This window comes from Bufo gargarizans, chromosome 3 (genome assembly GCF_014858855.1).
Source record: "Bufo gargarizans isolate SCDJY-AF-19 chromosome 3, ASM1485885v1, whole genome shotgun sequence".
NCBI lineage: Eukaryota > Metazoa > Chordata > Amphibia > Anura > Bufonidae > Bufo > Bufo gargarizans.
The window spans coordinates 211,753,218-211,777,546 of record NC_058082.1 but is presented as its reverse complement, the minus strand read 5'-3'; the positions used below and the strand labels follow the sequence as shown (position 1 = coordinate 211,777,546).

Below are 24,329 nucleotides of genomic sequence, written 5' to 3'. Positions count from 1 at the left end.
CCAAGTGCATTTAACCCTCAATGGTGTGGTTGTTTTTTGGCTAAAGCCTACATCAGGGTGAAGCTGTCACACCAAGTGCATTTAACCAGCAATAGTCTGTTCATTTTTTGGCCATATACAAAATCAGGGGCAAGCTGCGCCTGTCACCAAGTGCATTTAACCCTCAATGGTGTGGTTTTTTTTTGGCTAAAGCCTACATCAGGGTGAAGCTGTCACACCAAGTGCATTTAACCAGCAATAGTCTGTTCATTTTTTGGCCATATACAAAATCAGGGGCAAGCTGCGCCTGTCACCAAGTGCATTTAACCCTCAATGGTGTGGTTGTTTTTTGGCTAAAGCCTACATCAGGGTGAAGCTGTCACACCAAGTGCATTTAACCAGCAATAGTCTGTTCATTTTTTGGCCATATCCCAGTCTAATTCTGTCACTAAATCCATACCGGTCACCCAGCGCCTAAATACTAGGCCTCAAATTTATATCCAGCTAAATCTGTCCCTAGTGCTGTAGCTGGGCGAGTTATTTAGTGTCCGTTCAAGCACATTTCTTGTTCTGGGTTGAAATACAATTCCCAATTTAGCAATTTCATAATTTAGTGGTTCCTGCTATATCAGAGCTCTTTGAAATCTATCCCAAAAAGGGTATATAATATTGAAGGTGCACATAGGGTCATTCAGAGTAACTTCACACACACCCGCTACTGTGTATTTCCAAGTCTAATTCTGTCACTAAATCCATACCGGTGACCCAGCGCCTAAATACTAGGCCTCAAATTTAATTCCCTCTAAATCTCTCGTTACCCACCGCTGTACTGTTGTTGCTGGGCAAGATATTTAGTGTCCGTCAAAGCACATTTTTTGTTCTGGGTTGAAGTACAATTCCCAATTTAGCAATTTCATAATTTAGTGGTTTCTGCTATATCAGAGCTATTTGAAATCTATCCCAAAAAGGGTATATAATATTGAAGGTGCACATAGGGTCATTCAGAATAACTTCACACACACCCGCTACTGTGTATTTCCAAGTCTAATTCTGTCACTAAACCCATACCTGTCACCCAGCGCCTAAATACTAGGCCTCAAATTTAAATCCCTCTAAATCTCTCGTTACCGTTGTCCTGTTGTAGCTGGGAAAGTTATTTAGTGCCCGTCAAAGCACATTTTTTGTTCTGGGTTGAAGTACAATTCCCAATTTAGCAATTTCATAATTTAGTGGTTCCTGCTATATCAGAGCTATTTGAAATCTATCCCAAAAAGGGTATATAATATTGAAGGTGCACATAGGGTCATTCAGAATAACTTCACACACACCCGCTACTGTGTATTTCCAAGTCTAATTCTGTCACTAAATCCATACCGGTGACCCAGCGCCTAAATACTAGGCCTCAAATTTAATTCCCTCTAAATCTCTCGTTACCCACCGCTGTACTGTTGTTGCTGGGCAAGATATTTAGTGTCCGTCAAAGCACATTTTTTGTTCTGGGTTGAAGTACAATTCCCAATTTAGCAATTTCATAATTTAGTGGTTTCTGCTATATCAGAGCTATTTGAAATCTATCCCTAAAAGGGTATATAATATTGAAGGTGCACATAGGGTCATTCAGAATAACTTCACACACACCCGCTACTGTGTATTTCCAAGTCTAATTCTGTCACTAAATCCATACCGGTGACCCAGCGCCTAAATACTAGGCCTCAAATTTAAATCCCTCTAAATCTCTCGTTACCCACCGCTGTACTGTTGTTGCTGGGCAAGATATTTAGTGTCCGTCAAAGCACATTTTTTGTTCTGGGTTGAAGTACAATTCGCAATTTAGCAATTTCATAATTTAGTGGTTTCTGCTATATCAGAGCTATTTGAAATCTATCCCTAAAAGGGTATATAATATTGAAGGTGCACATAGGGTCATTCAGAATAACTTCACACACACGCTTCTGTGCATTTCCAAGTCTAATTCTGTCACTAAATCCATACCGGTGACCCAGCGCCTAAATACTAGGCCTCAAATTTAATTCCCTCTAAATCTCTCGTTACCCACCGGTGTACTGTTGTTGCTGGGCAAGATATTTAGTGTCCGTCAAAGCACATTTTTTGTTCTGGGTTGAAGTACAATTCCCAATTTAGCAATTTCATAATTTAGTGGTTTCTGCTATATCAGAGCTATTTGAAATCTATCCCTAAAAGGGTATATAATATTGAAGGTGCACATAGGGTCATTCAGAATAACTTCACACACACGCTTCTGTGCATTTCCAAGTCTAATTCTGTCACTAAATCCATACCGGTGACCCAGCGCCTAAATACTAGGCCTCAAATTTAAATCCCTCTAAATCTCTCGTTACCCACCGCTGTACTGTTGTTGCTGGGCAAGATATTTAGTGTCCGTCAAAGCACATTTTTTGTTCTGGGTTGAAGTACAATTCCCAATTTAGCAATTTCATAATTTAGTGGTTTCTGCTATATCAGAGCTATTTGAAATCTATCCCTAAAAGGGTATATAATATTGAAGGTGCACATAGGGTCATTCAGAATAACTTCACACACACGCTTCTGTGCATTTCCAAGTCTAATTCTGTCACTAAATCCATACCGGTGACCCAGCGCCTAAATACTAGGCCTCAAATTTAAATCCCTCTAAATCTCTCGTTACCCACCACTGTACTGTTGTTGCTGGGCAAGATATTTAGTGTCCGTCAAAGCACATTTTTTGTTCTGGGTTGAAGTACAATTCCCAATTTAGCAATTTCATAATTTAGTGGTTTCTGCTATATCAGAGCTATTTGAAATCTATCCCTAAAAGGGTATATAATATTGAAGGTGCACATAGGGTCATTCAGAATAACTTCACACACACGCTTCTGTGCATTTCCAAGTCTAATTCTGTCACTAAATCCATACCGGTGACCCAGCGCCTAAATACTAGGCCTCAAATTTAAATACCTCTAAATCTCTCGTTACCCACCGCTGTACTGTTGTTGCTGGGCAAGATATTTAGTGTCCGTCAAAGCACATTTTTTGTTCCGGGTTGAAGTACAATTCCCAATTTAGCAATTTCATAATTTAGTGGTTTCTGCTATATCAGAGCTATTTGAAATCTATCCCTAAAAGGGTATATAATATTGAAGGTGCACATAGGGTCATTCAGAATAACTTCACACACACGCTTCTGTGCATTTCCAAGTCTAATTCTGTCACTAAATCCATACCGGTGACCCAGCGCCTAAATACTAGGCCTCAAATTTAATTCCCTCTAAATCTCTCGTTACCCACCGGTGTACTGTTGTTGCTGGGCAAGATATTTAGTGTCCGTCAAAGCACATTTTTTGTTCTGGGTTGAAGTACAATTCCCAATTTAGCAATTTCATAATTTAGTGGTTTCTGCTATATCAGAGCTATTTGAAATCTATCCCTAAAAGGGTATATAATATTGAAGGTGCACATAGGGTCATTCAGAATAACTTCACACACACGCTTCTGTGCATTTCCAAGTCTAATTCTGTCACTAAATCCATACCGGTGACCCAGCGCCTAAATACTAGGCCTCAAATTTAATTCCCTCTAAATCTCTCGTTACCCACCGGTGTACTGTTGTTGCTGGGCAAGATATTTAGTGTCCGTCAAAGCACATTTTTTGTTCTGGGTTGAAGTACAATTCCCAATTTAGCAATTTCATAATTTAGTGGTTTCTGCTATATCAGAGCTATTTGAAATCTATCCCTAAAAGGGTATATAATATTGAAGGTGCACATAGGGTCATTCAGAATAACTTCACACACACGCTTCTGTGCATTTCCAAGTCTAATTCTGTCACTAAATCCATACCGGTGACCCAGCGCCTAAATACTAGGCCTCAAATTTAATTCCCTCTAAATCTCTCGTTACCCACCGCTGTACTGTTGTTGCTGGGCAAGATATTTAGTGTCCGTCAAAGCACATTTTTTGTTCTGGGTTGAAGTACAATTCCCAATTTAGCAATTTCATAATTTAGTGGTTTCTGCTATATCAGAGCTCTTTGAAATCTATCCCTAAAAGGGTATATAATATTGAAGGTGCACATAGGGTCATTCAGAATAACTTCACACACACGCTTCTGTGCATTTCCAAGTCTAATTCTGTCACTAAATCCATACCGGTGACCCAGCGCCTAAATACTAGGCCTCAAATTTAAATCCCTCTAAATCTCTCGTTACCCACCGCTGTACTGTTGTTGCTGGGCAAGATATTTAGTGTCCGTCAAAGCACATTTTTTGTTCTGGGTTGAAGTACAATTCCCAATTTAGCAATTTCATAATTTAGTGGTTTCTGCTATATCAGAGCTATTTGAAATCTATCCCTAAAAGGGTATATAATATTGAAGGTGCACATAGGGTCATTCAGAATAACTTCACACACACGCTTCTGTGCATTTCCAAGTCTAATTCTGTCACTAAATCCATACCGGTCACCCAGCGCCTAAATACTAGGCCTCAAATTTATATCCCGCTGAATTTGAATACAATACATTGGGCCAAATAATATATTTGTTGTTGTGGTGAACCATAACAATGAGAAAAACATCTAGTAAGGGACGCGGACGTGGACATGGTCGTGGTGGTGTTAGTGGACCCTCTGGTGCTGGGAGAGGACGTGGCCGTTCTGCCACATCCACACGTCCTAGTGTACCAACTACCTCAGGTCCCAGTAGCCGCCAGAATTTACAGCGATATATGGTGGGGCCCAATGCCGTTCTAAGGATGGTAAGGCCTGAGCAGGTACAGGCATTAGTCAATTGGGTGGCCGACAGTGGATCCAGCACGTTCACATTATCTCCCACCCAGTCTTCTGCAGAAAGCGCACAGATGGCGCCTGAAAACCAACCCCATCAGTCTGTCACATCACCCCCATGCATACCAGGGAAACTGTCTCAGCCTCAAGTTATGCAGCAGTCTCTTATGCTGTTTGAAGACTCCGCTGGCAGGGTTTCCCAAGGGCATCCACCTAGCCCTTCCCCAGCGGTGAAAGACATAGAATGCACTGACGCACAACCACTTATGTTTCCTGATGATGAGGACATGGGAATACCACCTCAGCATGTCTCTGATGATGACGAAACACAGGTGCCAACTGCTGCGTCTTTCTGCAGTGTGCAGACTGAACAGGAGGTCAGGGATCAAGACTGGGTGGAAGACGATGCAGGGGACGATGAGGTCCTAGACCCCACATGGAATGAAGGTCGTGCCACTGACTTTCACAGTTCGGAGGAAGAGGCAGTGGTGAGACCGAGCCAACAGCGTAGCAAAAGAGGGAGCAGTGGGCAAAAGCAGAACACCCGCCGCCAAGAGACTCCGCCTGCTACTGACCGCCGCCATCTGGGACCGAGCACCCCAAAGGCAGCTTCAAGGAGTTCCCTGGCATGGCACTTCTTCAAACAATGTGCTGACGACAAGACCCGAGTGGTTTGCACGCTGTGCCATCAGAGCCTGAAGCGAGGCATTAACGTTCTGAACCTGAGCACAACCTGCATGACCAGGCACCTGCATGCAAAGCATGAACTGCAGTGGAGTAAACACCTTAAAACCAAGGAAGTCACTCAGGCTCCCCCTGCTACCTCTTCTGCTGCTGCCGCCTCGGCCTATTCTGCTGCTGCCGCCTCGGCCTCTTCCTCCGCCTCTGGAGGAACGTTGGCACCTGCCGCCCAGCAAACAGGGGATGTACCACCAACACCACCACCACCACCTCCGTCACCAAGCGTCTCAACCATGTCACACGCCAGCGTTCAGCTCTCCATCTCACAAACATTTGATAGAAAGCGTAAATTCCCACCTAGCCACCCTCGATCCCTGGCCCTGAATGCCAGCATTTCTAAACTACTGGCCTATGAAATGCTGTCATTTAGGCTGGTGGACACAGACAGCTTCAAACAGCTCATGTCGCTTGCTGTCCCACAGTATGTTGTTCCCAGCCGGCACTACTTCTCCAAGAGAGCCGTGCCTTCCCTGCACAACCAAGTATCCGATAAAATCAAGTGTGCACTGCGCAACGCCATCTGTAGCAAGGTCCACCTAACCACAGATACGTGGACCAGTAAGCACGGCCAGGGACGCTATATCTCCCTAACTGCACACTGGGTAAATGTAGTGGCAGCTGGGCCCCAGGCGGAGAGCTGTTTGGCGCACGTCCTGCCGCCGCCAAGGATCGCAGGGCAACATTCTTTGCCTCCTGTTGCCACCTCCTCCTTCTCGGCTTCCTCCTCCTCTTCTTCCACCTGCTCATCCAGTCAGCCACACACCTTCACCACCAACTTCAGCACAGCCCGGGGTAAACGTCAGCAGGCCATTCTGAAACTCATATGTTTGGGGGACAGGCCCCACACCGCACAGGAGTTGTGGCGGGGTATTGAACAACAGACCGACGAGTGGTTGCTGCCGGTGAGCCTCAAGCCCGGCCTGGTGGTGTGTGATAATGGGCGAAATCTCGTTGCAGCTCTGGGACTAGCCAATTTGACGCACATCCCTTGCTTGGCGCATGTGCTGAATTTGGTGGTGCAGAAGTTCATTCACAACTACCCCGACATGTCAGAGCTGCTGCATAAAGTGCGGGCCGTCTGTTCGCGCTTCCGGCGTTCACATCCTGCCGCTGCTCGCCTGTCTGCGCTACAGCGTAACTTCGGCCTTCCCGCTCACCGCCTCATATGCGACGTGCCCACCAGGTGGAACTCCACCTTGCACATGCTGGACAGACTGTGCGAGCAGCAGCAGGCCATAGTGGAGTTTCAGCTGCAGCACGCACGGGTCAGTCGCACTACAGAACAGCACCACTTCACCACCAATGACTGGGCCTCCATGCGAGACCTGTGTGCCCTGTTGCGCTGTTTCGAGTACTCCACCAACATGGCCAGTGGCGATGACACCGTTATCAGCGTTACAATACCACTTCTATGTCTCCTTGAGAAAACACTTAGGGCGATGATGGAACAGGAGGTGGCCCAGGAGGAGGAGGAGGAGGATGAGGAAGAGGGGTCATTTTTAGCACTTTCAGGCCAGTCTCTTCGAAGTGACTCAGAGGGAGGTTTTTTGCAACAGCAGAGGCCAGGTACAAATGTGGCCAGCCAGGGCCCACTACTGGAGGACGAGGAGGACGAGGATGAGGAGGAGGTGGAGGAGGATGAGGATGAAGCATGGTCACAGCGGGGTGGCACCCAACGCAGCTCGGGTCCATCACTGGTGCGTGGCTGGGGGGAAAGGCAGGACGATGACGATACGCCTCCCACAGAGGACAGCTTGTCCTTACCCCTGGGCAGCCTGGCACACATGAGCGACTACATGCTGCAGTGCCTGCGCAACGACAGCAGAGTTGCCCACATTTTAACCTGTGCGGACTACTGGGTTGCCACCCTGCTGGATCCACGCTACAAAGACAATGTGCCCACCTTACTTCCTGCACTGGAGCGTGATAGGAAGATGCGCGAGTACAAGCGCACGTTGGTAGACGCGCTACTGAGAGCATTCCCAAATGTCACAGGGGAACAAGTGGAAGCCCAAGGCCAAGGCAGAGGAGGAGCAAGAGGTCGCCAAGGCAGCTGTGTCACGGCCAGCTCCTCTGAGGGCAGGGTTAGCATGGCAGAGATGTGGAAAACTTTTGTCAACACGCCACAGCTAACTGCACCACCACCTGATACGCAACGTGTTAGCAGGAGGCAACATTTCACTAACATGGTGGAACAGTACGTGTGCACACCCCTCCACGTACTGACTGATGGTTCGGCCCCATTCAACTTCTGGGTCTCTAAATTGTCCACGTGGCCAGAGCTAGCCTTTTATGCCTTGGAGGTGCTGGCCTGCCCGGCAGCCAGCGTTTTGTCTGAACGTGTATTCAGCACGGCAGGGGGCGTCATTACAGACAAACGCAGCCGCCTGTCTACAGCCAATGTGGACAAGCTGACGTTCATAAAAATGAACCAGGCATGGATCCCACAGGACCTGTCCGTCCCTTGTCCAGATTAGACATTAACTACCTCCCCATAACCATATATTATTGGACTCCAGGGCACTTCCTCATTCAATCCTATTTTTATTTTCATTTTACCATTATATTGCGAGGCTACCCAAAGTTGAATGAACCTCTCCTCTGCCTGTGTGCTAGGCCTAAATATATGCCAATGGACTGTTGCAGTGGTGGGTGACGTGAAGCCTCATTCTCTGCTATGACATGCAGACTGATTCTCTGCTGACATGAAGCCAGATCCTCTGTTACGGGAGCTCTCTCCTCTGCCTGGGTGCTGGGCCTAAATTTATGACAATTGACTGTTGCAGTGGTGGGTGACGTGAAGCCTGATTCTCTGCTATGACATGCAGACTGATTCTCTGCTGACATGAAGCCAGATCCTCTGTTACGGGACCTCTCTCCTCTGCCTGGGTGCTGGGCCTAAATTTATGAAAATTGACTGTTGCAGTGGTGGGTGACGTGAAGCCTGATTCTCTGCTATGATATGAAGACTGATTCTCTGCTGACATGAAGCCAGATTGTCTGTTACGGGACCTTTCTCCTCTGCCTGGGTTCTGGGCCTAAATTTATGAAAATTGACTGTTGCAGTGGTGGGTGACGTGAAGCCTGATTCTCTGCTATGATATGAAGACTGATTCTCTGCTGACATGAAGCCAGATTGTCTGTTACGGGACCTTTCTCCTCTGCCTGGGTTCTGGGCCTAAATTTATGAAAATTGACTGTTGCAGTGGTGGGTGACGTGAAGCCTGATTCTCTGCTATGATATGAAGACTGATTCTCTGCTGACATGAAGCCAGATTGTCTGTTACGGGACCTTTCTCCTCTGCCTGGGTTCTGGGCCTAAATTTATGAAAATTGACTCTTACAGTGGTGGGTGACGTGAAGCCTGATTCTCTGCTATGATATGAAGACTGATTCTCTGCTGACATGAAGCCAGATTCTCTGTTACGGGACCTCTCTCCTCTGCCTGGGTGCTGGGCCTAAATTTATGACAATGGACTGTTGCAGTGGTGGCTGACGTGAAGCCTGATTCTCTGCTATGACATGCAGACTGATTCTCTGCTGTCATGAAGCCAGATTGTCTGTTACGGGACCTCTCTGCTCTGCCTGTGTGCTAGGCCTAAATATATGCCAATGGACTGTTGCAGTGGTGGCTGACGTGAAGCCTCATTCTCTGCTATGACATGCAGACTAATTCTCTGCTGACATGAAGCCAGATTGTCTGTTACGGGACCTCTCTCCTCTGCCTGGGTGCTGGGCCTAAATTTATGACAATGGACTGTTGCAGTGGTGGCTGACGTGAAGCCTGATTCTCTGCTATGACATGCAGACTGATTCTCTGCTGTCATGAAGCCAGATTGTCTGTTACGGGACCTCTCTGCTCTGCCTGTGTGCTAGGCCTAAATATATGCCAATGGACTGTTGCAGTGGTGGCTGACGTGAAGCCTCATTCTCTGCTATGACATGCAGACTAATTCTCTGCTGACATGAAGCCAGATTGTCTGTTACGGGACCTCTCTCCTCTGCCTGGGTGCTGGGCCTAAATTTATGACAATGGACTGTTGCAGTGGTGGCTGACGTGAAGCCTGATTCTCTGCTATGACATGCAGACTAATTCTCTGCTGACATGAAGCCAGATTGTCTGTTACGGGACCTCTCTCCTCTGCCTGGGTGCTGGGCCTAAATATATGCCAATGGACTGTTGCAGTGGTGGCTGACGTGAAGCCTCATTCTCTGCTATGACATGCAGACTAATTCTCTGCTGTCATGAAGCCAGATTGTCTGTTACGGGACCTCTCTGCTCTGCCTGTGTGCTAGGCCTAAATATATGCCAATGGACTGTTGCAGTGGTGGGTGACGTGAAGCCTCATTCTCTGCTATGACATGCAGACTGATTCTCTGCTGACATGAAGCCAGATTGTCTGTTACGGGACCTCTCTGCTCTGCCTGTGTGCTAGGCCTAAATATATGCCAATGGACTGTTGCAGTGGTGGGTGACGTGAAGCCTCATTCTCTGCTATGACATGCAGACTGATTCTCTGCTGACATGAAGCCAGATTGTCTGTTACGGGACCTCTCTGCTCTGCCTGTGTGCTAGGCCTAAATATATGCCAATGGACTGTTGCAGTGGTGGGTGACGTGAAGCCTCATTCTCTGCTATGACATGCAGACTGATTCTCTGCTGACATGAAGCCAGATTGTCTGTTACGGGACCTCTCTGCTCTGCCTGTGTGCTAGGCCTAAATATATGCCAATGGACTGTTGCAGTGGTGGGTGACGTGAAGCCTCATTCTCTGCTATGACATGCAGACTAATTCTCTGCTGACATGAAGCCAGATTGTCTGTTACGGGACCTCTCTGCTCTGCCTGTGTGCTAGGCCTAAATATATGCCAATGGACTGTTGCAGTGGTGGGTGACGTGAAGCCTCATTCTCTGCTATGACATGCAGACTGATTCTCTGCTGACATGAAGCCAGATCCTCTGTTACGGGAGCTCTCTCCTCTGCCTGGGTGCTGGGCCTAAATTTATGACAATTGACTGTTGCAGTGGTGGGTGACGTGAAGCCTCATTCTCTGCTATGACATGCAGACTGATTCTCTGCTGACATGAAGCCAGATCCTCTGTTACGGGAGCTCTCTCCTCTGCCTGGGTGCTGGGCCTAAATTTATGACAATTGACTGTTGCAGTGGTGGGTGACGTGAAGCCTGATTCTCTGCTATGATATGAAGACTGATTCTCTGCTGACATGAAGCCAGATTGTCTGTTACGGGACCTTTCTCCTCTGCCTGGGTTCTGGGCCTAAATTTATGAAAATTGACTCTTACAGTGGTGGGTGACGTGAAGCCTGATTCTCTGCTATGATATGAAGACTGATTCTCTGCTGACATGAAGCCAGATTCTCTGTTACGGGACCTCTCTCCTCTGCCTGGGTGCTGGGTAGTGTTGAGCGCGAATATTCGAAAAGCAAATTTTTTTCGCGAATATCGCAACTTCGCGATTTCGCGAATATTTCGAATATAGTGCTATATATTCGTAAAAACGAATATTCGTTTTTTGTTTCCCCCCCCCCCCCCCACAAAATTACAGTACACATATAATTGATTGTTTCCCAAAGGTCCAACAGCTCAGATCTTACTCACATTGCCTAGAAAGTGATTGAGGCGCGAATCTTCGTAAGGCGATTTTATTAGCGCACATGCGAATATCGGCACGTCCCAGAACAGAGGCAAAGGGCTTTGCATTCATACATTAGTGAATTGAGTTGCGAATCTTCGTAAGGCGATTTTATTAGCGCACATGCGAATATCTACACTTGTCCCAGAACAGAGGCAAAGGGCATTGCATTCATACATTAGTGATTGAATTGAGTTGCGAATCTTCGTAAGGCGATTTCATTAGCGCACATGTGAATTTTGCATAGCATATGTATTATGCGATAATTCGAATTATCGCATATGCGAAATAATAACGAATTTGAATAATCGCGAATATTTTACGAATATTCTTTCGAATATTCACAAAATTTCGCGAATTCGAATATGGGACATGCCGCTCAACACTAGTGCTGGGCCTAAATTTATGACAATGGACTGTTGCAGTGGTGGGTGACGTGAAGCCTGATTCTCTGCTATGACATGCAGACTGATTCTCTGCTGACATGAAGCCAGATTGTCTGTTACGGGACCTCTCTCCTCTGCCTGGGTGCCGGGGCCTAAATATCTGAGAATGGACTGTTCCAGTGGTGGGTGACGGGAAGCCAGATTCTCTGCTATGGAACCTCTCTCCAATTGATTTTGGTTAATTTTTATTTATTTAATTTTTATTTTAATTCATTTCCCTATCCACATTTGTTTGCAGGGGATTTACCTACATGTTGCTGCCTTTTGCAGCCCTCTAGCTCTTTCCTGGGCTGTTTTACAGCCTTTTTAGTGCCGAAAAGTTCGGGTCCCCATTGACTTCAATGGGGTTCGGGTTCGGGACGAAGTTCGGATCGGGTTCGGATCCCGAACCCGAACATTTCCGGGATGTTCGGCCGAACTTCTCGAACCCGAACATCCAGGTGTTCGCTCAACTCTACTGAAGAACACTATCCAGTTATGCCAGTGGAATATCAGTGTTTTAGCTCTACGCTGTGTCATCGCTATGGGGGAAATTTATTATTTGCAGTGTTTTTTAAGATTTTGTAAGAGAAAGTGTGATGTGGTTTTGCCAATGTCAGTGAAAGTATAGCAGGAGGCTGCTTGGTGTGGAGATGGGACTTTTTATGAGACTTTTGTAAAAGTCACACATAGTAAATGCTCCATAAAAGAGATCTTAAAAAATACACCATCAAAAGTGGCCAAGTGCGACATAGGAAGATAAATGTCAAGGGATTTTGCTCATAAAAAGACATGCGCCAAAACACACGACAATTTTCTGCCAGGAAATGAAAGAATGATAAATGTCCCCTATGTGCATTTTCTTGCTTTATTATGCTTATACGCCATTTGCCGTCCCTGTGTTTATTAAGCCTGTAGCATGACATCACTTCCACTATCTCTGTACTATGACATCACTGTGTGCATTATCCTTATATCATGATGCTGTCTTCATAATCTATATGCAGTGACAATGTGGTACATGGCAGTCTCTAGCCATTATCTATCAGGCCACTATTCTTTAATTATTTATTTTATTCAGTGGCATTACTCCTTTTCTCTTCTTCCCATATTGTGACATCACTGTGTGCAATAACCCATTCCTACAGTTTTTACCATCCGTTTGATGTTTACTACAGCTGTCATAGCAATTTACTTATAGATAGATTTCTGTTGGTTATCGTAACTTGCCACCATTTTGAATTGACTTTTGGCTACTTACAAATAAAGACGGACTCCCACAGAATGTGTTAGATTAGTACATGATGTAAATCATAGCTAAGGTATCCTTTTTACCGATGACTGTAGTTATGAATTTATCCACTCCCTTCGGCTTCTCAACTGTGTCAAGTGAACAACACTCCGACTCTCCAACTGAAACAGAGTCTGCGGACAGGAAGTCAGTTTCTCTATCACTTCCCATGATAGCCTCGATGTCAGTCTCATAGGAATGAACAGAGAAACTGTGTCAGTTTGAGAGTAGTCAAGATGGCAGCCACATGGCACAGCTGAGGATCAGAAGGGAGTGGATAACTTACAAATAAAGTCGCTGGTAAAATGATTTACATCATGTACCTTTCTAGCAGGCCAGAGAATACATTTTTGTGTTACACAATCTTGCAGTGGCATGGTTACACCTCCTGAGGCCACTACTCTGCTCTACCACAATTCCCAGAATTTCCTGTGGGGAAGGTGGCGCTCACACATACAGCACTATTGAAATGAGCTATGGAAGTCAGGCTATGCAGGCTGAACTCATCATTGTGTCATTCACAAAAAGTGTTACATAATGTTCTTGACCTCCACTCTCTCCATGTGATGCTGCTCCGGAGAGCTAGTCGGACCCTGGGTCACATAACCAACCTAACAGTTCAGAGGTGAAAACTGGAAAAAAGCAAATGGAAAAACAAGCTTTTATACACCCATAAACTATAATAGAGCTTCTTTAAGATCTTTACGTAAAAGATCTCGGGAACCCAAAGGAGGGCTTTGTGGCACATCGGAATACGGCTAGTCCATAGCTCTGCTGTGAGCATATTCGAAAAGCAAAAGAACCACTGTCACAACTGATACGCCTTCAGCATTCAGCAGCATTGTGCTCAGTATTTCTTGTAATTGTTAGTTCTTAAAATCACTTAAGTTAATGAAACTTGATTTTATGTTTAATTGCAAAGAATTAACTAAAGTAATTGTTTCCAGCGTAGACAATACCAAATTAATTTTATACTACACTTGTAATCTTACAACGCCAACCCAGCAAAGACTAAAATTACTAATGTGGAGTCAATAGTATCCTTATGTTCCTGCTAATGAATGACTATTGTCATGTCTATAGAGAAGTACAGTAATGGGTAGTTTCCAGTGTTTTCTTCTGTCTGTGTTGACAATCCGAGATATGGGAATTAATGAGTCCGTCTCCCTCGGTTTAATAGGGCTGCAATGAATGAGGCGAGGCAAGTGCATGAAGAATTGCACAGGGTATCTGCGGTGCTAAACCTTATAAACTTGTTCTGGGAAGAGTGGAAGTTGCCTATTAATGAAGGCAGCTCTAAACTATCACCGGCATTTAAAGGGGACTCATTTGTGTCAAGAGAAATAGAAAGGAAAGGGCATGTCCGGGAAGCAGCAGTGATGGGATGATTACACGTTGCTCAGCTTAAGGATTTTTAGGTGTTCAAAAAAAAAAAAAAGTATTCCAGACAATCAGAAGGGCAAAGAAATGACTGCTCTGACTGAGGTTTTATTCAGGGTAAATGACAGCGTCTTTAAGTGAAGATGTGCTAATAGAAGAAAAGTAAATGCTGCCAAGCTTCACGACAGGCCCATAACACAGCTGTCACTCTCATACTGAATGCTGGATACATGCAAAGGAGGAGGCGCTCCTTCATGAGGCTCGGCAAGTGGCTGATGCTTCCAGGATAGCAATTATAGGATTACTAAGTTTACTTACATCTTATTAAATATTTTTATACACTTCTGCAGTTTCCCTGAGACTTCAGCGTCTATTTATAGTGTAAAAGCTATGAGAGAAGACTTGTGCTCTCTTCTAACAATTATATTTAGTAGAGTGCTCTATAAACCGTGAGAAGATACCCATTTCATAGTAAGCAATCAGTTTTCAGAGATGTTAACGGGGTTGTCTCAGTTCAGCAAATAGCATTTATTATGTAGAGGAAGTTAGTAGAAGGCACTTACTAATGTATTGTTATTATCCATATTGCTTCCTTTGCTGACTGGATTCATTTTTCCATCACATTATACACTGTTCATTTCCATGGTTACGACCACCCTGTAATCCATCAGCGGTGGTCATGCCTACACACTATAGGAAAAAATCACCAGACTTTGCGCACTCCAAGACACCTAGAGAGGCCAGCACTTTTTTCTATAGTGTACAAGCATGGCCACTACTGCTGGATTGCAGGGTGGTCGTAACTATGGAAACAAGCAGTGCATAATGTGATGGAAAAATGAATCCAGCCAGCAAAGGAAGCAAATGGACAATCACAATACATTAGTAAGTGGCTTGTATTAACTTTCTCTACATAATAAGTGCCACTTGCTGAGACAACCCCTTTAAGGATGCCAGCCATCTTGGGAAATTTAAACATAATGTAATGTACAGTAGCTTATACACCATTTTTATGTGTCTTGGCTGCGTACATGGTTGTGGATGTCTTTGGAGCATTTTTGGTACTGAATAGCACAAATATTTGGCTACAAATAAACTGTGTAAATGGGTTTAATGATAAAAAAAATCATTATTTGTTTGATGCAGCTTTTATGTATCACAGTACATAGCAAGCTGCATAAAGAATACTGAAAGCTCAGTCTCAATGAGCTCCTGCATTCTCCTTCTAAGCTCAGTTATGAACAAATCAAGCTTAACTTGATCAAAATTAAGCTTAGATAACCGCTTGGGAGAACCTGGAAATCAAATCATATAGAAAAATCCGATTGGACATGTGATAGTTCCAACACCTAAAGTATCGTCAAAATGCTGCTCTCTCAGAAAAAAAAAAATTGTTATGTAGAGAGTAAGACAGTCCCTAACCTTTTGTTAACAAGAAGAGAAGCAGCCAAACCCCTTAAGGACCCTGCCATATTTCCCCTTAAAGGGGTTGTCCGAGTTCAGAGCTGAACCCGACATATCCACATTTTCACCCAGGCAGCATCCCCTGACAAGAGCATCGGAGCAGTTCCAGTGACGTACCGGGCTCTCCATGGGGCTGCCAGGAAGGCCGGTGACAGTAAAATGGCTAAGGCAGCGCTAAAGCCTGTCCTTCAGAGCCGGTGACGTCACCAAACACACTGCCGGGCGGAAGTTTCCCTCCGGCAGTGTGTTATATTAAACAAAAGAGCCCATTCCCTGCGCGATCTAGCGAAGGGCAAGGGAGCGCATCGGAGCATTAAATTCTCCGATGATCTTGTCGGAGGGGGGGGGGGGGGGGGGGGGGGTCTGCCGGGGTGAAAATAAGGGTATGTCCGGGGGTTTAGCACTGAACCCGGACAACCCCTTTAAGGACCAGATTTGAGTCAATTTATGTGGTGATAACTTTAAAACACTTTTACTTATCCAAGCCATTTTGAGATTGTTTTCTCGTCACATATTGTACTTATGACAGTGGTAAAATTGAGTTAAAAAATTTCATTTTTATTTATAAAAAATACCAAATTTACCAAAAATTTGGAAAAATTAGCAAATTTAATTTTCTCTACTTTTATAATGGATAGTAACACCTCCAAAAATAGTTATTACTTTACATTCCCCATATGTCTACTTCATGTTTGGATCATTTTGTGAATGCCAGTTTATTTTTGGGGGACATTAGAAAGCTTGGAAGTTTAGAAGTAATTCTTGAAATTTTTCAGATTTCCAAGACCCACTTTTTAAGGACCAGTTCAGGTCTGAAGTCACTTTGTGAGGCTTACATAATAGCAACCACCCAAAAATTACCCATTTTAGAAACTACACCCCTCAAGGTAGTCAAAACTAATTTTACAAACTTTGTGATATTGTTATAGAGCCAGTCTATACGGACGCGGCGATACCTAATATTTCTATACCTAATTTTTACTTTATTTTGGGAAAATGATGCTTTTGTTTTTTAGTTAAAACTAAATTTTTTGGGTAAAACCTTTTTTTTTTCACTTTTTTTGTCCCACTCTGGGACTTCAACTTTTGGCATTCTGATCCCCTTTACAATGCATCACAATACTTCTGTATTGTGATGCATTGGCTGAAAGTGCATTACAGACTGTAATACACTTACAGCTTTCCGTCTGTGAGATCCAGGGGGCTGGATCTCACAGGCTCTCACAGAAGCCAGCCACGATGCCTAAGGAAGCGCGTCACAGCAGCGTGGGGACCCGAAGGAAGCTCTCTCCCTCCACACATAGCACGTGCTGCGGTCAGCCCTGACCGCGGCACATCAAGGGTTAATGCGCCGGCATCAGTGATTTCACCGATGCCAGCGCTTGCAGCAGGGGTCCGGCTATCAGTGACTGCCGGACCCCTGCCACGGATCAGGTGCATCTCCTGCACCCGCCCGAACACCGCGCCATACATGTACGGTGCTGGGTTTTAAGTCACGGACATCTACGCCATACATGTACGGTGCAGGTCCTTAAGGGGTTAAAAAATCCTACTAAGGGCTCATGCCCACAAACATAGTTTTTTGCGGCATGTATGCAGTCTAGTCGTCCCTAGCACTAGGCTTAAAGGACAAATGCCCTAATTTTTTTTGTCTTGTTTCAGTGCCCCATTCAAGTGTATACACATCCAAAGCTCCCGTGCCATACCTCATAGGCCACTGCCACTTTAGGACTGTAGCCTATTAGACGACAGATCTATGATGCAGGGTGAAAGAGCACTATTACCATTGGCAGTGTTAGGAAGCATCCAGTAAAAGTACAGTCAAGATGCAGCATCTTTAAGCTTTTCTTCTGTACTTTTTTTTGGGGGGGGGGGGGGGTGGAGTAGGAGGCAAAGGATATGCCTTGCAGCTTTAGATCCTAGCAATGTTTCTACCTATACCATACTTATCAACAAGATCCAATAACCTGTTCCTGAATACTGCTGCAATGGTGCATACAGTATTGACAAGTCCCATTTTTGGGAGGGAGTGTTGCTTTTAAAAACCAAAAACAAAACTTTAGGAAGACTGCATGTGTAATTATTTGCCATTTAGTTATTGTCTCTACTTCGTGATCTCCACTTTAGCCTATTTACCTTATTGGAGTGTTGTTGGGGTGCACTAGTATGTGTCCACAGATCCCCCCAGAGCAAGCAGCCTGCTCTTTCTTACACCTTCACTTGCCTATTGTTATGTTTTATATTGTGGTAGTATTTAAGGCCGTACATTGGATTCTATTAGTTGAATTTATTTAAGAAACAGCAGTCATTGCTACAGAATGCAAGTCAGGAAGCTGAAGCTGCTTAGTTTGTTTCTGCTTCTATCAGTTCTGTGGCTTGAGCAACGGGATGGTTATGTTTAGATATAAATCTAATAAGTAGCTAAATTAGAAGGATTTTACTTGTTAGCTAGACCCTCGTGCAGTCAAGGAAGATTTATAATGAATGGAAAAACTTCTATGGGCAAGGCCAAACAGGGGCGGCCCGGATAACGATGGCGCTGTGCGGCCGCTACTCTTTTAAAATTAAATGTTAAAGAGAACATATCTACTTGCATCCCTCTTGTAATAACACTTCTGGAGCATCTGTTATGGCTCTGTCTTGTTCCATTCCTTTATTATTCCTGATAAAAAGTTATGAATGAATTGCCAGCAGTCTGCAATAAAGGTCCAGATGGGTGTTACCAGTTGAGGGTGTGTCTCTGTGCAGTTTGGATAATAGTAGACAGTGCTGGGACACAGCCCCAACTGGTAACACCCATATGAACCTTCATTGCAAACTGCTAGCAATTCATTTACGACAAGAACATGGAACAATAAACAAATGGTACAACAAAGAGCTGTTTCCTGGCATCTACTAAGCATCAGCTTGTCAGCAGGATCAACCCTATCAAACCTTGATATCGTTGATCCTGCTACTTAAAATGATGCAAGTATTTTAAAAATCTAAGTATTTTTTCTCGGGTACTCCACAACCAATTTTCACAAGACAGGTATTGTTTTAATCAGCAGGATCAACCTGTCGGGCAGTATGTCTGATTTAATAAGAGGTGCTTAGCTGCCTCGTTTAGCCTCACCTTAAATATCTTCCCTGATTTTAGCTTGTTCCTCCTCATCTGTAGCTATGTTTAGAGACGAGTACATTTTCCAGCTTTGCCAGTTAGGAAGCATTTAATCATTTCTTCCCTTGTACTCTGTAGACTGGCAAATCTGTTAATCAAGAAATTGGTAGCTGTTATTGTGGAAGTATCCATGAATCATAACTTTATGGAGCAATATATGCTGCCTAATCAAATCAAATGGCCAGTTCTTTTGCTCTATGCTGACTCCAGTTCTCTGGGGGAGGGGCAGTCCCTGTCTATTACCTTCATATGTTGTATAGGAGAAAATAGAAAGAGGCACATTCTGGGCAAAACTAATGCATTGGCCCACATACGCTATTGGCAAAATGCGCAAAAATGCCTGAACTTTTAGACGGGCAGTCTGTACATGCACCAGATTTATCATCCAATCTGACACAATGGGGGACATTTACTAAGCACGCTGCGCCAGAATTATGGTGTAAAATGCACCAAAAAGAATAGCATTTTGAGTTGCGTCAAATAATACTGTTTTCTGCTGAATTTTCACCATAAAGAATGCATTACACCAGAAATGAGTTATACATGTCAAAGTGGGCCGGGCTATCAAATTGGCGCTTATTATGCCTCATTTATCTTCCTCTTAGGGTACTTTCACACTTGCGTTATTTTTTTCCGGCACCAAGTTCCGTCCTAGGGGCTCTATACCGGAAAAGAACTGATCAGTTATATCCCATGCATTCTGAATGGAGAGTAATCCGTACAGGATGCATCAGGATGTCTTCAGTCCAGTCTTTTTGACTGTTCAGGACGGAGATAATACTGCAGCATGCTGCGGTTTTATCTCCGTCCAAAATTCCAGAAACACTTGCCAGAATGCTGGATCTGGCATTTTTTTCCATTGACATGCATTAATGCCGAATCCGGCCTCGAGTGTTCCAGCAAAACTGATCCGGCATTGCGGTCTGCGCATGCTCAGATAGCAAAAAATGTGGGGAAAAAATGCCGGATCCGTTTTTCCAGATGACACCTGAGAGACAGATCCGGCATTTCAATGCATTTGTCATATGGATCAGGATCCTAATCAGTTTTTCAAATGCCATTAGTTGCCATACGTTTTGACGGATCCGGAATCCTCTGCCGCAAGTGTGAAAGTACCCTTATCAGCAGAAATGGCTCAAATTATTGCAGACAATTAAGCCATCTTATATGATGGTGTTTTGTGTAAAAAGTCCCATTTAAGGCAGAAAGATGCGACTTTTTGTCAAAAAGCCGCATTTATGAAAAGAAAAAACAACTTGTGGTGGGAACAAGTGATAGGTAAGAATTAAATCAGGATGATATCAATGAGCTAAACAGCAGGGTTTTGTCAGTAAATTGTCAATCAGCAAAAACAAAACAATGACAAAAACATCCCGAGTCTGATAATGATAATGCAAACGGATCCGTTTTGACTTACATTGAAAGTCAATAGCACCATATTGTGTCAGTGAAAACGGATCTGTTTAGCTCCGCACCGCCAGGCGGACACCAAACGCTGCAAGCAGTGTTTTGGTGTCTGCCTCTAGAGCGGAATGGAGGCTGAACAGAGGAAAACTGATGCATTCTGAACATATCCTTATCCATCGAGAATGCATTGGGGCTAAACTAATCCGTTTTGAGCCGCTTGTGAGAGCCCTGTAACGGATCTCACAAGCGGACCCAGAAACGCCAGTGTGAAAGTAGCCTTAGGAGTTAAAATGCCGCAAATCAAGTAAAATAGGCGGATAATCAAGTTTATATTTTATATTTTCACATTTTACAAGTGGTGTGCGCCTTTTGATATATGAGATAAATTTGATTTGTAACATTCGGATTTTATGCCATTATTGATAAATGTCCACTAATGTTCTCATTCTGGCACATTTAAAGACTCTGGGGGTCATTGATCAAACTGGTGTAAAGTAGAACTGGCTTAGTTGACCATAGCAACCAATCAGATTTCACCTTTCATTTTGGACAGCTCCTTTGGAATGTGAAAGGTGGAATCTGATTGGTTGCTATGGCCAACTAAGCCAGTTCTACTTTACACCAGTTTGATAAATGACCCCCTCTCTGAGTACATGCCTACCCTGCCTAACTCATTGCAACCCTGGACTACTGTGTTGTGCCTAGTTCAGGGCCTGAGTGGGTGGAGCATGACACAAGGCTTCCCTCATTAGTGTTCTTTGGATCCCTGCTCTAAACACAACATCGTGTATACATTTTGTCCAGAGCATTCTTTTTAAAAGATTAAATTTTATATGGCATGATAAATGGAGAATGATTTCCATTTACTGTGTAGAATGTCAGAATTTCTTCTACTATGGCCTCATGCACACGACCGTTGTTTGGGTCTGCATCCGAGCCGCAGTGTGCTGTCAAATATAAATATAACATGTCCTATTCTTGTCCGCGCTTTGCGGACAAGCGCATTTATATTTCCACCGCCGGTTGCGTTCCGCAAATTGCGGAAGGCAACACGGACGGCTTCGTTTTTTGGCGGATCCGCGTGTGCATCAGGCCTATAGCAAATAAATTGCCTTTTATGTATTTCTGTGTCACAGAACTTACACTGCTTAGTCACTGAACTTCTTTATATTGAGGAACACGCAAATACTTTTATCAAGTAAAAATGGATCAAATTTATACATTAACCCCAATATGTCTTCACATGTAAAGCTCTCTTCACATCAATTCTGGTCTCCGTTCAGCTATTTAAAGGTTAGAATAGCAAACGCTGCAATGATATTACCTGATATAATAATAAACCTGATGGACCCCATCAATAGCGGACAGGCCATAGACCCTAACAGGCAGGCTCCTGGTATGCCGATGCTGCCCAGTGACCTTCCCAAGTCTTCCTCATGGCCGCTGGCTAGGAACATAACAACTTGATGTTTCCATTGTTAATTTACGCTGAAATTGTAAGGTATGGATGAACTCGGATAGTGGATGGCAGCTGCCCTTCTGCATTCAAATGTATCGTCATTCTCAGACATCACTGGATGTACAGTAATAGGTGTTCTACTGCATGTTTGTTAGCGGTGAAAGACCATGTAGCATGCTGAAGGTAGGACAGGTACCGTCTCACCTTCTCAGCCCATACCTCCATATCTAGTAACATAGTACATAAGGCCAAAAAAAGACATTTGTCCATCCAGTTCAGCCTGTAGGAGACAACTAGAGTAGGACAGAACGTGGCCACCACAGAGGCAAGCACCTGGAAAGGTGTTTTGTGCTGCTATTTATTCCTGCTGGGGCAGTATATTGTGCTGCACTGTGGTAATTGGTTTTGCTGGGGCAGTATTTTGTGTTGCACTGTGGTCTTTTGTTCTGCTGGGGAAGTATATTGTGCTGTACTGTGGTATTTGGTTCTGCTGGGGCAGTATATTGTGCTGCACCGTGGTATTTGGTTCTGCTGGGGCAGTATTTGTTCTGCACTGTGGTATTTGGTTCTGCTGGGGCAGTATATTGTTCTGCACTGTGGTATTTGGTTCTGCTGAGGCAGTATATTGTGCTGCACTGTGGTATTTGGTTCTGCTGAGGCAGTATATTGTGCTGCACTGTGGTATTTGGTTCTGCTGGGGCAGTATATTGTGCTGCACTGTGGTATCTGGTTCTGCTGGGGCAGTATATTGTGCTGCACTGTGGTATTTGGTTCTGCTGGGGCAGTATATTGTTCTGCACTGTGGTATTTGGTTCTGCTGGGGCAGTATATTGTGCTGCACTGTGGTATTTGGTTCTGCTGGGGCAGTATTTGTTCTGCACTGTGGTATTTGGTTCTGCTGGGGCAGTATATTGTTCTGCACTGTGGTATTTGGTTCTGCTGAGGCAGTATATTGTGCTGCACTGTGGTATTTGGTTCTGCTGAGGCAGTATATTGTGCTGCACTGTGGTATTTGGTTCTGCTGGGGCAGTATATTGTTCTGCACTGTGGCATTTGGTTCTGCTGGGGCAATATATTGTTCTGCACTGTGGAATTTAGTTCTGCTGGGGCAGTATATTGTTCTGCACTGTGGAATTTAGTTCTGCTGGGGCAGTATATTGTGCTGCACTGTGGTAATTGGTTCTGCTGGGGCAATATATTTTTCTGTGCACTGTGGTATTTGGTTCTGCTGGGGCAGTATATTGTGCTGCACTATGGTATCTGGTTCTGCTGAGGTAGTATATTGTGCTGCACTGTGGCATTTGGTTCTGCTGGGGCAGTATTTTGTGCTGCACAGTGGTATTTGGTTCTGCTGGGGCAGTATATTGTGCTGCACTGTGGTATTTGGTTCTGCTGAGGAAGTATTTTGTGCTGCATTGTGGCATTTGGTTCTGCTGGGGCAGTATTTTGTGCTGCACAGTGGTATTTGGTTCTGCTGACCCCAGCTACATAAGTTGGGCCCATCTACTTGTGTTGGCCCGCACCTTTGGTCAACCTGCCTATAACATTGGCCACGTTTATTTTTTTCCAGGGCAACTACGGAACCGCATTATAAATCAATGGAATGGATCAGAATTCATTATGAACCATTTGCTAAAAATTCACTGATTATGTGATGGCTCCACTAAAAATGCAAGCTGCGACGCTAAAGTGAACAATAAAAGTACAGGTATAAAGTATAAAGTTTCACATGTAAAAATACATGTATAGAAGTCTTTATATTTCCTAACAATTATCATACTATAGTGAAAGTCGATTCGGTGTTTTGCAGTGTGTATCCGTCACTCTTCCCATTTTTCAAGCAACTTTTTCAGTGCAGAAAATAAGCTGGAATGAACAAAGGAGGCACAAAAGCACAAGAAATAGCATTCCAAAAACCTAGATGCATTTATGCTCATTCATCTTCCACTCAAGACATGTAATATAAAAAAATACAATAAAGAAAGCATACAATTTTATTTGGCATATACCACACTGAAAAGCATTCCTGTGGAGAGTAGCCCCTAAGGCTATTTTTGCAGAAGCTAATTTCATGATGGGGACTTGCTAGCGCTGTGTAAGCAATTCCCCTCATAGCTCCTCTTTCTTGTTATGTATTAAATAGGTCAGAAAAGTGATATTTATTTTTGGAAGGTTTTTCTATCCTCTAGAAGAAAGGATGAAATACTATTTTATTACGTATTTACAGTTTACACTGACCTTCAGAGTGCTGTTATATCAAGCAGTCTTAACAGAGTCTTGGTCACAGAGAGTCCATTCTCTTTTATGTCTACACTACATATTTGCATATTTTAAAAGGTCACTGAGTTGACAAATTTTTGGGGATATTATATAGAGAGCTGTGCTAAAACTACAACTCCCAAGATGCTTGGCTGTACTCAGAACTCCATAGAAATGAATAGAGCAAGCTGGGAGTCAAAGTTTTACCACAGCTGGAGTGCCGGAGGTTAGCCATCACTGTTTTTGGTCAATGTTCGACCTTTTAAAACAGGCCTTCAGACATAATTGGATGATAATTAAGCCAGCACCTCATCTGCACACAGCTAAAC

At 44.1% G+C, this 24,329-nt stretch overlaps 1 protein-coding gene across 3 annotated transcripts in view; it reads right to left on the bottom strand.

The window, feature by feature from the left end:
* The window catches only part of ST6GAL2 (ST6 beta-galactoside alpha-2,6-sialyltransferase 2), a 175,524-nt gene that overhangs the window by 34,589 nt on the left and 116,606 nt on the right, over positions 1-24,329 (bottom strand). The window lies entirely within an intron of this gene.